The sequence below is a fragment of the Gorilla gorilla genome, chromosome 2 (genome assembly GCF_029281585.2).
Source record: "Gorilla gorilla gorilla isolate KB3781 chromosome 2, NHGRI_mGorGor1-v2.1_pri, whole genome shotgun sequence".
NCBI lineage: Eukaryota > Metazoa > Chordata > Mammalia > Primates > Hominidae > Gorilla > Gorilla gorilla.
Window position 1 is genome coordinate 79,764,756 of NC_086017.1, and position 15,055 is coordinate 79,779,810.

General features: G+C 36.0%; 1 protein-coding gene across 7 annotated transcripts in view; it reads left to right on the forward strand.

Moving 5' to 3' along the window:
- The window catches only part of MITF (melanocyte inducing transcription factor), a 227,181-nt gene that overhangs the window by 139,629 nt on the left and 72,497 nt on the right, over nt 1-15,055 (forward strand). The gene's annotated exons all lie outside the window — the stretch shown is intronic.

A 15,055-nucleotide genomic window follows, 5' to 3' on the forward strand; every position in this document is an offset into this window, starting at 1 on the left:
ATCACATAGGGAGATACTCCTTGTTTAAGAATAAACATTTCAGTTCTTAAATATGACTGATTCAAGGAAAGTTAAAAGGAAAGTAGAGGAACTTCCTTATTTTTAGTTTTTTTATTTTAGTACCTGCTCACCTAATTCTGAAAAGTCTCAAGTGTTACTGTTCATTAAACAATGTGAACTTTACAGACCGGTGATTCATTATTGGTTTTTGCATTCATCCATGTGCACAGAAAAAATGTCTCCCATTATTTAAAGTTTACTATTAAAGTAAATAGAGAGATGATGTGTTATAATCAGGAATCAATCTGTGAACCTTACCAGGAAGTAGGAAAGAGATTCTTTAAAAAACAAATCAAGAGTCAATTATTTTTTATTTGCGAAGACTTAAAACATAGTGATGCAATAATGGAACTCGGATGAAGAAACCAACTGAAATTGGGTTAGGGAAAAAAGATACAAATAGTTTAGCATAAAGTTTTACTCTAATGTGATTGTTTGAAATTCTGGATATTGCCACGGTTAATGGATTTTTTACTCTTTGTTTTTTTACCCGTCAGTTAACTCAATGTTTTCTCTCTGGAGTAGATGATGTGTTGAATCTTTCTGTTCTGCTTGGGTGAAAATTGATATGATCACTAAGTTTTTATAGATTTAAGAATTATTTAAGATTTAAGTTGTTGTCTCATGCCTGCAGGGGTGATAATTATTGTGTATACCTTAGGTTATTTAAAATTGTATGAATTAAGTAGTAACAAGATGTGGAGAAATATGTCTGTTTTATTCATCATAATAGTTTACCTTTTTAATCTGGAGGGCAAATTTTAGAAGAGTTGCCATGGATTTGGGCTACTAGTGGGTTATATCCAATTGAAGGTAATGTTAAAGAATTTTTATTAAAATCAATATTCCTGTTAAGGCAGCTACAACTGATAGAGAGGAAATTACCCAAATGAAAATGTGTTGAAACATCATTTCCAGATTATCTTAAAAATGAGCATAATTTCTAAATGTTTTTGTCACTGTAAATATATTATTTTTGAAAATGATTAAAATTAAAATCTACATTAAGTTGTTTGAATAACATACCAATATTTTTATATGTTGCTGTGTCCTGGTGACACTGGATTGAGCTACAACCCCTAACTTATGTATGCCAGAAAAATGTCCAAAGTTAAAGCACAAATAAATTGTTAAAACTGGACGACATACTCTAACTAAAAATAAGTATTAGGTAAATTTCTCTTTCATTCTGAATATAGTTCATGTCTATTTAACTTCTGCTTTTTTATATTTCAGTTATATAAACTAGTAAACTATATCATATAAATAAAAATAAAGAACTATTGCCATAGCTATATGGTTAGGTTTGATAGCTATTTAGACAAATTTTAGTATTCTTAAATGAAGAAACAAATAAGAATACATGATTCCATTAAGACAATATTTTAAGAAAATCAGATAACATTTTTAAAGAGAATATCATATAAGTGATTGCTTCAGATACTTAAAGACTTAGGACTTCATAAATATAGTTGGCTTATTTTCAAAATTTTGTGTATAAAAGTATTATGAAACATTATAGAAAGATGAGTGAGAGAAAGGTGGTTATTTTTTTCTTTTTTATAGTTTTTAAATCATAAGCATAATTTTGTGAAGTGGTTAATAGAAAAACAGTTAATATGCTTAATCTTGGACCATTTATTTCTCCATGAATATATATTTTCAAAGAATGGTAATACCAAGTATACTAATTGAGTGCATTATGATACAGATTATATTGAATAAATATTTTCTCATAGTATAGCCTGAGTAAATTCACTTAATTTTTAAAGGTTTAACTTGCTAAAACAGAACATGCCTGCTTCTCAGTGGAGGTAGATGTATACAATTAGTCACACTTGCATGCACTAGAGAATCTGGTTAAATCTCTCCGTCTCCCAAGTTGTTTGTAAGAACCAGAGGGAAGAAAGGTCATAGTTTAGTTTTCATACACACACAAAGTTAAGTTACCAACATTCTGCTATCTGGATGAATGACTGATTTCAAAAAGCTAAAGCAGTGTTTTCAGGTTAATCCCTTTTTTTGGCAGAGTAAAATTTAAAATATGAAGCTTTATAAAGCATGTTTAAAAATTACTGACATCTGGTAAACTTAGGACTAGTCAGATTTTGGGTTAGAGATCGAAAATCTGCACCACTCATTCCTCAACGTATAGTCATTGTGCAGTGAGTAAGTTCATGAATCTTTGTAAGATTAGCCTCTGGTTTCTATATTGCTTTAATAATATATGAATTTTCCTTCATATTGATTTTCATTTTTGGGGACATGGAATCATGAGTCTTATTGCTATATATTTACATAGTAAAGATATTCTTCAAGTTTTTTAAGAACAACCTTACCCAATTGGGTATCGTAATTTAAAGATGCTCTTTTACCATAAATTAACCAACACCTGGAGTGCATAATGCATTTTTTTTGTAATGGTGAACACACCCTGTATTTTGAGTTGTGAATTAACAAAAAAAAAAGTCATCAAGAACCATTAATGGAATCAGTTTCTTCCACAAGTGGGTTTTGCTGACATGCAAGTCATGCAAACCTGAAGTTTGAAATTTGATGTAGCTTTTTTCAAACAAAAACAGAGTAACGGGACAGAACTGTAGGTGAGTTCAGCCTTATAGCTAAAGCATCACAGTGCAAACCACCAAGTTAATCATTTATGTAGTCACCAAGCATCTGTTTTCATGGTTTTGTCTCTCTGACTTTGATGAATTATAAAAGCACTGGTCGCTCTCATCCTGGACTGAGAAGTTCATCAGGATTTCTTCCCCTACTACCTTCCCAAGATGGGCTTTGATGGTTGAAAGCTTGAAAACATTAGTTTACAGTTTGAAAATGTTTCTCTGTTCAGAAATCTGAAGTGAGTTGCCAAGGATTCCCCACTACCTCTCTCTCTCCCTCCCTTCCTTTCACCTTGAAATTTAAAATTTTAAAGGCAAAGTCAAAGTGTCTTCTCTGGAACGGATTGTCCATTGAATTTTTCTGTTCTGCTTAAGAGAAAGGTTGCATGAATTTTAAAAGGAAAAGATTTTTTTTATTACTTTGGGGCATTTCTTAACTACTTTGAATGAATTTATTTTTAAATTTTCCCTTTTCTCCAAATCATCTCAAGAGTTGCGCAAATTGCTCTGTAATTAGTGATGATGCTTGCTGTTTGTCAAATACAGAAGCACTTTTTCTGGGACCCTCTACATTGTAAACTAAATTTACGTGGGCATTTATTTGGTGGTTATCTCGTCAAAGTTGCCTCTCATTTGGATTGAGATTCTAGCGAGGTGGGCTGGAAGCCCTGCTCCTTGTTACCCTCTTTCAAAAACTGACGTTCCATATTTCACTAGTGAGGGGAAGGGTTAATGGCTGAACTACTGGTCTTTCTCTGTAAATTATGAAATCTGCATGGAGTAGAATTTTCAAGGTGTGATTTATTTTTTAGGTATAACACAGAACATGAAAATGTGTGTGGAGTTACAGGTGGATTGGTGGGCTACAGATTGGCAGAAGGGACTCCTCCCACAACCTACCCTTAGATTTTGTTTCTGATTTATTTAGCCAGGAATACAGACCCTAAATAGCATCATGGTGGCTGCAAGAAGCCAGAACAGATGTAGTGTGTCTCAGATCAGCTTGCCTTGGTCCCCTCATTTAGGGGATCTGTTGCTAGAGGTGTTATTCTCATAAGGTGAAGACCTGCTATGTCTGAGATTTCTTCTTATAGCATAGTCCATTCACACATGGACCAGCATATACTTATGACCCTTGTAGTTTGACTTACACAAACAACCTGTCAGCCTTGATTTCAGGGATCATTTATAAACATTGGTGTCCTTTTGTTTTTGAATCAATGTTGGTGTCTACAAGGCTATATCCTCATTCAGGGGGAGAAAGGGACTCAGATTTCAGGTCAACAGACAGCTCTTCATCCTCCCAGAAACCTAATTTCCCTGCAGAATCTGAATCATTCAGTGTCACACATAAGGTAATTTTCTCTCTCTTTAAAACTCACGTTATTGACTTTTTAAATTGCAGACAATACTTGTTAACTTTTAACAGATTTAAACAATGCAGCAGAATAGTTCAATATGAATCTCACCCTGCCTACCACCGCCTCCCTTCCATCATGTTCCCTGGAAGGAACAACTGTTAACAGTTTAGGGTGCAGCCTTCCTGTTATTTTTTGTTTTCTAACCCTACCATCAGTTGCCTTTTATAGGAGCGAGGTCTGAAGAAATATGTTAGTCAGTTTTTATCAGGTAGACATAAACCCTTTATTTTTCTTTGTTCATATTTGCAAATGGAACAAAAAATATATAATTTATTTTCCTTCTGGGTTGTCTCTATCTTTAAGAATCCCACTTCAAGGTCCACTCTTCCCTATGTGCAGTGAGGACTTCTCACCCTGTGTCTTGAGAGCAGTTTAATTGGTTCAGTGTATAAGTATGTAGCAGCTTGCACGGCACTGAGTGGCAGCCCCTTTGCTTCCCAGGCTGCTTTATGAACACTTCGGGGTGAGGATTTAGTGATCTCAGGGCTGACACAAGAAAGTGCTCCATAGAGTTGTCTTACTTGGTAAAGTCAAACTTAACACAGGCTCAGTAGTGCAAGAATTGCAATAAGTGCAAGAATCACAGTAAGTGCTTTTGGATTAATGTTGGACTTGGTTTTTCTGTCTGCACTGCTTTTAGTGACTAGTAGCTAGTAATGAAATGCTGGCTGAAGAAAGTCATCTTCGCTTAAATTTTTAGGTTTTATCTACTTAAAAGAGCAGACCCATGAGACCAACTATCTGAAACAAAATATTCAGCCTTTACACAACTAAGCCTAAGAATTAATCCCAGTTTCTGGAAACATTGGAACTTCAGCTCTAATTACATGTTCATTGGGCAATATTGGCACAAAATGGAAATGATTTCTCCCTTTATGACCACAAGGGCATTTTCATGTAACTGAGGGGTACAGCACAATCTGGGTTTTGTACAGCAGAATCTGGGTTTGATTTCATCAGGTTGTGGATAGGGCCTGATGTACCTGGTGGACACTTGACTAGTAGCTAGTAATGAAATGCTGGCAGATATGCAGCATGGCGCTCTCTCTTTAAGTAGGAGAATCTTTGCCATCTTCTCCATGAGCCCCTTTGCAGTTACTGAATTCATCCTGTGGGTTTCAAAGAGAAGAGACACCTGTTTGGCTCCTCCTCGTTTTCTCCTGTTAGAGGAGGCTATACTAATAGGTGCAGTCTCCTTTCATTTACACAGTTCTCATAATTCCATACTGCTGGAGGTGAAGGCAGTATCATAAGGAAAATATTAAGGTCTGGGGCCTGGAAGTGAGGGCTAAAAATTGGAGTGGGCCTAGTGTCATCTGACTCTGAATGGTAATTTCTTTTTTAATGTCATGAGACCAGTAGAGCGTGCATCCTCAACAGGGGCGAAGTCACTCCCCACAAGTAGGACAAAAATGGATTGTTGGAGGGCAAAAAAGTCTTAGATGTTACAATAGTTTCTAAACCTCCAAAGCCCCAGTACATAAACCGATAAACAGTATATGTGTCTTTTAAAATTTTATGGTGATGGGGATGAAGGAGAAGCAATTAGGGGAAAAATGTCTAAAAAGGCTTTTTATTGGGATACTAATGAATAAAAGATTGAGAAACATTCCTGCAGAGGAACCAGCATCTTTCCCAATTCTTTGTGTTTTGTTTGGGGACCATTTGTGGAGGCTCCTATAGATGTGATGCCTATATTCTGTCTGGTCTGTGTCTCCCCAGGAGAACTGTTATGAGAACAATCATGATCAGCATGTGCCAACATTGAACTTTACCTGTATTGACTCATTTAATGCCACCATTGCTCTATGAGGTAGTTATTATTAGCATCGCCATTTCACAGATGCAGGAACTGTCACAGAGGGGTCAACTAGGTCATCAGAAAGTCACCCAAGTAGGTGGTGCAGTCAGGATTTGAACTCATATAGTTGAACTCCATGGGCCACTAGTGGTAATACCTCTCCTGGAGGGAATGACCTGAGAAACATTAGGAGGGAGAGATAGCAATGTTCAGCCTCTCAAATGACACAGTAGCTTGGGGCTTGTAGCAAATGTTTACTACAGAGCTTCAATCCATAGCTTAAACTTTTATAGGAATTACTGATGTGAATGTGACACTACCTGAAGCACCTTGGAGGAGGAAAGGCAATTGTGTCTCCTTGACAACGTGGATATTAATTATAGGGTGGATTGGATGGTGGGATGAACACTTCAGGTCTTTTAGCTCATTTATTATTTTATTAACCTTAGGAAACAAGTAGGATAAGCCTTATTTTCCGGATAGGGAAACTGAGGCTTAGAGAGATTATCACTGATCCCTGGTTACATAGACTCCACACACTACCTTATTTGCTTATAAGCACACATCCTACTGTAAGGACATGCTCTAAACATTTCTAAAGAATCACCAGTAACAGAATATATTAGAGCAAAATGGGAGGTCAAAGAGAAACTACAGAGGAGTCTCACAGGCTTAACAGAAAGATACATGAACTTAAGCATTTGAATTAGTAAGGGGCTTCCCTATTGAATAGTTAAAATATCCTCATGAGTCTCCACAATATGCCAGATGAAAGAACTGGATGTGTTTTTATTATATAAAAAGACTTCCTGGCCACATTGACCCCCATGGTAATTTATGCTTTATTGATAGTCATCATTATGGGTTAAAAAGCACTACAGTGAAAGTTTCTGTAACAACATCCAAAAATCATAACTCAAGTCACTTATATTCTAAAGATCTTGATGGTCCATGCTATTACAATTCATATGCTTTATAGTTCTGAGTATTTACTAATATATTTGCATTGTTTTAGATGATTTTTGAAATAATTCAGTAGACTCACACGCTTTTGATATCAATTTTCTTCTGAAATTATGTTTGCATTTTTGGTTTTTCCTTTCCCATGCACCTTGCAATATTAGAGCTCTTGCCATATTTTAGCACTTAACAACTGGAACTTCATTTCTGGTGGTTTTTCTATTTGCTTTTAAGTAAATGTCAGTGGTAATAAATCTTATATTACTATATTGAAAAGGTCATGAGTCTCCTTCACAAATATTACCTATTTAATCCCAACAATTAAAGAAAGGACTTAGCTTTGAAAGACCACTTAATTTGAAAGACTCTTCAGTAAGCACGCTTTTGAACAGAGATTGTGAACATGTGTAAGCAAAATCTAATTTTAACTTTGCTCTACTAAAATCGGTGGGTGTGATCTGTGTTAAAAATATGTAAATCAGTACAGTGGCTTCACTCAAGGTTATAACTGCAATCAGTACTAGAATATTGGCTCTTGCCCTGAATGTGTCTCCTTTTATTGACTTCTTTGAGGATCAGCTTGAACTTAAAAAAACATTTAGCTCCAGATAATATACCAGTTATTCAGATCTTATTTATAAATTTAGATGTTTTTTGTTTAGTAATTTATAACTTTATGAAAAGGAAATGAATCAGAATTGGAGCATATGAATCAGGTAAAGCAGGGGGCTGTTAAAGGAGAGAATGGTCCTAAAAAAGAAATTGTGTTAATTACTCTTTTTAAAAATAGGGAATGTCCTAGAAAAGGGTGTAGGTGAATCTATAACATTGTTTCTACCAGCTGTCTCTGGAATGAGTATTGGGATTGGAAGCGGTGGTGGTCAAAGGCTTTATCATTATTATTATGATTTTTACTAGGAGAGCATATGCATGCATTCTTTATGTAAAGTGATGTCCCGATGCATTTTATTTGAGTCACCCACAACTTTTTGAGGAGCACAGTTCTTCTGTCAGGTGTAAACTCACCAGTTTACTAGACTTAGACACATTATGTAACTGTAGTGGTCTTTCCTAGAAGAAAGATAACAAGGTGTAGGGATCCTGAAAATTCAAAGTGAGCAAAAGGATTTCAATCACCCGATCGGGAAGTAATTTTTAAAAGTAGTTAAGAGGCCCAAAATGAAAAGCAAAATTCAGACTTTTATTACCTTACTACCATGCATAACTCTGTTGTAATCTCCCCTGTTGGGCCTGGGTTTTGTATAATTAAAATTTAGGGGCTGGAAATTTTGTTGAGCCTTAATTGGAAGTGACAAACCAGAGACATTCCTGCCAGTTAGGAAAGGCTTAAGAAATTCTTATTGGCTAAATTACAAATATGTAACATTTTTTCTGAACACTGCATGGTAGTTTAGACTGCCTAAAGGTGACAAGATTAGCTCTGTTTTTCTAGTGAAGTAGTAAAAATTAGATTAATAAGTACCAGGCAAAGAGCCTTTTCTTTTTTTCTTTTTTTTTTTTTTTTTTCTTTTGAAAGAAATCTTACCTTGAGTACTTCTGGCTGTGGAGATCGGTGCCTTAATTAGCCACATGTTCTTTTTACCTCCTGGGAAATAAGTACGGGATAAAATTGGGGATCAAGCCTTAGACGTACATTGACTTAGCACACGCCGCTAAGTAATTCATCAAGGAATGTTGGTAATTAGTCCTGCCTCTTTCAACTCTTGGCTTATTTTATAAAACCGGTTGATTTAAAATAATGCCTGCTGATTTATTACCCACACGTTTCAAGACTGGTACTTGGCTCTTAAACAAAAGCAATATTGTGCAGCGATGGAAATGTGCCCTCTTGTTTTTGTGTTTTTACAAATTCTGAAGGGCCATCTATGGCCCCCCTATTAACTTTGTTGCGTTTTCTTTTGCCCCATTCAGCATTTTACTGGGCTTTCTTTTCTGTCTTGGTGAGGAGAAAAGGGGAACAAATTTAAAACAAAAAACAAAAAAATCCATGCTCTTAGAGATTTGGGATGTGAGGTGCTTGTCAAAGTGTATTGGCTCGGTGTGATTTGATGGAATTTAATTTGAATCCTTCGTCTGGTAAGACAGGCTGTAGTAATAGCCTTTGGTTTTTTTTGTTTTTTTTTTTTTTTTTGCGTTGTTAAATGTTTGGTGATATTTATGGCAGCCAGGCTTATCTTAAAAGAATGAATTTATGAGAAGCACAGAACCTCATGACTTCAGCCTCTTACCCTTAGTATCCAAGCACTGTAGTGCATTATAGTTTGAATGCCAGATTCCCATTAATGCTAACTGATGGACCTCATTATGCTTTGAGATGAGACCTTATTCAGGGTCCCTGTTGAAAATCTACGCTTAGGCTGTCTCTGATTCATAACTCTGTGAACTTGGGCACATTTCCTGTTCTCTCTGGGTCTGAGTGTCCTCATCTATAAAATGGAGGTAATAATACTCGCCCTGGGGAGTTTTTGCGAGAGTTAAATGAGATAATTCACGAAAGCAGTGCTGTCTGATAGAATATGAACCAAGTACACAAATTCAAAGTTTCTAGTACTCTCACTAAAAATAGTAAAAAAAAAAAAAAAAGTGAAACTAATTTTAATGTATTTTATTTAACGCAAAATATCTAAAATATCACTTCAACATGTAATCAGTATAAAAATTATTAACAAGATATTTTCACATTTTTTCCTAAGTCTTTGTGCTGCATTTAAAATTGCATGTATATTTTATACCTCCAGCACATCCCCAATTTGGACACTAAATTTTCATCAGAAAATTTATTTGACCTGTGTTTAGATTTTATAAAATGTATAATTGGAAAAGTTAGATTCATCTACCTAACTTGTTTCAAACATATTCAAAAGATTTCCAATAAATAAATTGAATATGTCTTTAGATTTAAATTAAATTATGTGAAAAGTTCAGTCTGAATGAGTCTGAACAAGCCACATTTCCAGTGCTCAGCAGCCACACATGGCCTTTGCATTGGACAGCACAGAACTAAGGCATTAGCCAAGTAGATGGAAAGTGCTCAAGAAAGGATTCTGCTCTACTGTTGGTAATAATAAATCACATAATGATTTACAATTATTAATCACACGAATATAAAAATTATTATCTTCTCTAAGTTGCCATCTTCATATGCCGCTATTGTACCTACAAAGTATTACTGTTTTCCTACTGCCCGCCACAAAGAAAACACAAAAAAATTAGTCATTATTTTCTTGCTCATTATTTGGAGCCCATGTTAGCTGACATATCTTATGTATGGTTGATATTTCCTGTCAAAAACAGCCTCTTATAGGAGAAAGCAGCAACGAGTCACCCTTGGTAACATGGCATTTTGACTCATCTCTGCCAATAGCCTTCCATTCAGACTTGAGCATGGTGACAGCCCTCAACTTGTTAGCCACACATCTTACTCATACTCTCAATCCAGGTTCTTTTCAAACCTGCACATATCACACTTACATAGCACCTGTCCGGTGTGTTAAAGATGTCTAAAATCTTGTGAATATATGAGCATTTAATCAATGTTCTTGGTGTGAAACAGACATTAGGGGACAAGGAGATTAGTTAATCGTACATTGTTCTTTACCATACATTACATAGACTGATTAACATGAAGGATATTGAAAACTAGGTTTTTTTGGTGGGGTTTTATATATGATTTTTATTTGTGCTGATGTCTCTAAGGCGATTTTCTTTCTTAGTTAACTTGCGGTATATTTTTAGGAAATTATAGCACAGCTCATAATGCAATGAAACAGTTCTTTACTAATTCATTAGATACCCACGTTTTCTGTTTTGATAGTAATTTTCAACCACTTATTAAACCAGAAATAATACCTAAGTGATAATTTATATTTTGTTAGTCACCTTTTCATTCCTAATGCAAACAATGAGTCAATTATATTGGAATTAGTAAACTGTGTTAGAGAGATTTAATGTGTTCTTCATATAATACTAAGAGCCTATAAAGTCACATTCTTGTGCAATTACAAAAAGCAAGAAAGCCAAGGGAGCAAAAATGTTAACCATGCTGTGACCTCCAGAAAGAAAAATCATCACGTTGTCAGATTTCATGATTTCCTTAGTTTGGAGTTAGATCTATTTTCTGAGTCTGTATTAATCTCAATATTTTCTTATTATCTTCCATTAACATAAGTTAATAAACTTTAAGGCCATTGCAAAGTTGATTTCAGTTTTCCAGTAGCTTTCCAGGTTTGTTTTAAAATCACATACCTAAATAATTTTTCAACTAATGAATTAGAAGAATCTTGATAGAACTCATAATACAATGTTATGAATATGGGCAATTGTGACCATTTTTATTGACACCTGGGACTCCCAATGTCTCATAGAGAGGGAAGACAAATTGAACATTCTGAGAAGACATTTAGTTTTGATATAAAATCTCTGTTCATCAGTTTGACATGAAGCTAAGATGTTTAGAACTTAACCTCAAATGGTGGAAAGCATTCTGTAACTCAGGGGTTCTCAAAGTGTGCTCTGGAACCTGTAGCCACTGCATCCCCTGGGACCTCGTTAGAAATACAGATTCCCTGTGCCTATCCCAGGCCTACTGAACCAGAAACTCTGTGGGTGGAGCTCATTAATCTGTGTTTTAACCAGCCTTCTGAAAGATTCTAAAGTATGCTCATGTTTGAGAATCACTGCTGTAGAAACCTGGAGGTTAATTTGTAAGAAATGTAAGAAAAATTAGAAAATGCAGATGCAAATAAAGTCAAATAAATTTCTTTACTGTAGAGCCTCTGAGATCCTTTAACATGTAAAGAGTTATGGCAAATCTCCAACAGTGGTACAGTGGGCAAGCACTTTGAGAAGAAAGGGGAGGAGTAAGACAGGCAAAGGAAATGTTGCCTTGAGTTGCTCAGAGGAAGATGCAAAATACCTAATAGCTATTTAGGGTATTTTGTACATGTGGTACATTCTATTATGTGCATATATTTATGAAAAGTTTATAAAAATAGGTTAATTCTGTCAAGTCTTGAGGAGGTGAATTGAGGATAAGAAAACAATAAGAAGCTCTAAAATGACTTGCTTTAGCACTGGGCCTTTCCAGGAACTCTGAGGGTCAGTGAATCCATTTGTCCACAAATATTTGTAAATTAAATATGTATGTCACATATGTACCATTCATCTCTTTTACTAATAAATGTAGATGCTGCTATGATAAAGTACAAATTGATATCAGAGCTCTATGTTTCATTTTTTTTCTTATTTTTAGGCATTTTCCTGATCAACAAAAACCAAAGCACAACTCGTAATCAAATAGGGCCTTGAAATATTTGACTTTTAAAAATGATTGAAAGCTACTTAAAAATATTATTTTTTGTTTTTTAGACTTTATTTTTTAGAGCAGCTTTAGGGTCACAGCTAAATTGACCGGAAGATAAGGAGATAGCCATTTATCCCTGCCCATGCATATTCACAGCTTCTAACCCCAGAGTGGTACATTTGCTGCAGTCAGGGAACCTAGACTGACATATCATTATCACCCGAAGTCCAAACTTTATGTTAGTGTTCACTCTTGGTTTTGTGCATTCCATGAATTTGGGAAAATGTGTAATGACATGTATCCACCATGATAGTATCATAGACAGTATTTTTACTGCCATAAAAATGGTCTGTGCCCTGCTTTGGTTGCTCCTCTAAAGAAAAAAGCCACTTTTCTTTAGGAACAGTGTTTTAGCTATCAAGGGTTATTTAAATTCTACTTTTAGAAGCTACTCTTTTTAAAAAATTGGATTTAGATAAATGGTAGCACAAAATGGCCCTTTCAGAGTCTGCAGACCCCTGACATCTGTAATTACCCCAGCAGTAGGCCCTTCATGGTCTGTCTCTGACATCAAAGGTCTTTCTACTGACGTGGCTGTAGTCTTGGCTTTGTCTTTTACACTGGGGCATTGACATCAAGAGAAAGTGTTTTTCTTCCTTTCTCCTTTCTTTTTTTGTATTGGTTTTCTGCCTGAAGGCAGTATATCCAGTGCATGTGGCCATCCTGCCCTTTCTGTTGAAATAAAACAAACGGTCATTTTAGGAAGCTCCATGGGAAAGATCAACTCTTTCTGATGCTGGAGTCCTTAACATGCACGTCCAGCACGATGACCAAGTACAGTCTTAGGTGAGATCTGGCTCATATATAGCCATGAAGTGCACTTTTCTTCCACCAGCTGATACTGATTGCCTTCTCACCTTCTTACCTCCCTTTCATAGTTATAGTCCACCTAGTAAGAGAAGAAAAGGAGAAATCACCCTAAGATATCCCCTGAGGACTTCTGCACTGGATCGTGAACCTTGTTTCCTAGACCTACTTTTCTTTTCTGTTAGGGTTTGCATTTTTCAATTAAAATTCATTCAAAGAACTCCTGCCCAGAGGCATTTGATTATGCCAACACCTGCTATCCGGTTGCAGTGCTGAAAGGCATGGGCTCTGGAGTTAGATCGGGCAATATCCATATGTTTTCTCAACCTGAATTCCCTTGTTTGCATAACAGAGATAGTAAAGGTCCCTAGCTCATAAGGTTGCTCTGAGGAGTAAGTGACATGATGCTTGCAAAGCACTTAGCACGGTGCCAGGCACAATACTTTTTAATGCTGATCACTGTCATCAGCATTTCAACCAGAGACACACAGTCCACAGTAATTGAGCCACATAATGGGTTCTTGAGAAGTGACTAAAAGGTTAATGCTTTGGTAAAAGATTAGGAAAGTTGATTCTACCTATGATCTAGAATTAATTTCTCTAGAGATGCATGGGATGTGTAAAGATTCTTTTAATCAATTACTGTTGAATTACATTGCAGCAGCAAGGAATTTTAATTCTTAAAAACTGCCTGGCTATGTAGATTCCTCTAACAGTAATTTTTGGGGGATAAGGAGTAGTGAGATGCTTGGCCACAGTTTTTAACTTTCCCCCAAATTACACCCACTACATAAAAGACTTATATGTTGTTTTTAATGATTGACAGCCAAATTAGGCAGCTGTTAAATCCTTACTTATAGAAAATTCTGTGGAAAGTGGTAAAAATTGGGGTTAAAGTTTCAAGAAAAATTAATAGACATCAGGCTATCAAAATGTTACCTGATTCTGAAATTAAAACTTTCACTTATAAGCTGAGAAGCCAACAATTTTGGTTCTAGAATTCAGGTTAAACAGGAGTGACCATATATGATTTTATTAACTGTTCACTTTTGAAAGCCTTATTATTTTGGGGAAACTTGAAGGTTCAAAATACATTTAATCACAGCCTTTCACCCCTAAGCCACAGGGCCTACATTGCAGAACCAGTCAACTGATGAAAACAAGTGATCTGTGTTCAGAGTGTTTTCATTGCTAATCAAGTTGCATAATCATTTTTATCTAGTCTCTAAGTGTTTTGATTCATTTGCTTTGGAATTACTCGATTTCTTCCTTACATGATATGTCCATTTAATTTTATTGGACTGCACTGTGCTGGCTGGGCACAGTGGCTCACGCCTGTAACCCCAGTGCTTTGGGAGGCCGAGGTGGGTGGATCACCTGAGGTCATGAGTTCGAGACCAGCCTGACCAACATGCTGAAAACCCGTCTCTACTAAAAGTATGAAAATTAGCCAGGCTTGGTGGCGGGCGCCTGTAATCCCTGCTACTTGGGAGGCTGAGAAAGGAGAATCCCTTGAACCCAGGAGGCAGAGGTTAAAGTGAGCCAAGATCATGCCGTTGCACCCCAGCCTGGGCAACAGGAGTGAAAAAAAAAAAAAAAAGACTACTGTGCTATCCTAACTCCTCCACCCCTAATCTCTGTAATTTATGGTACAATTTTAATTTTTTTATTATTTATTCATTTGTTTATATTTTTTACCTTTTAGAAACATGTCACCTTGACTGTTCTGTAGTCAGTTCTAACTACTTGCTGACCTTTATTTTTGCTATTAAACCATTTATCTTACTTCCATTATATAGACTATCTTCAGATAAGACCAGAGGCCATTCTCTCCAACCAGTCTTGCAAAGTTCACTACTTCACAATTGATACTGCAACCATGAAATCAAACATGCCTCTGCATGGACCCCTAGTATGACCCAGGGGAAGTTGTCTTTCTGGGTGTAGGTCTCCCCATCTGAGTAGTCTCAGACTTCCCTCCTAGCCTGGACTTTCAGTGAAT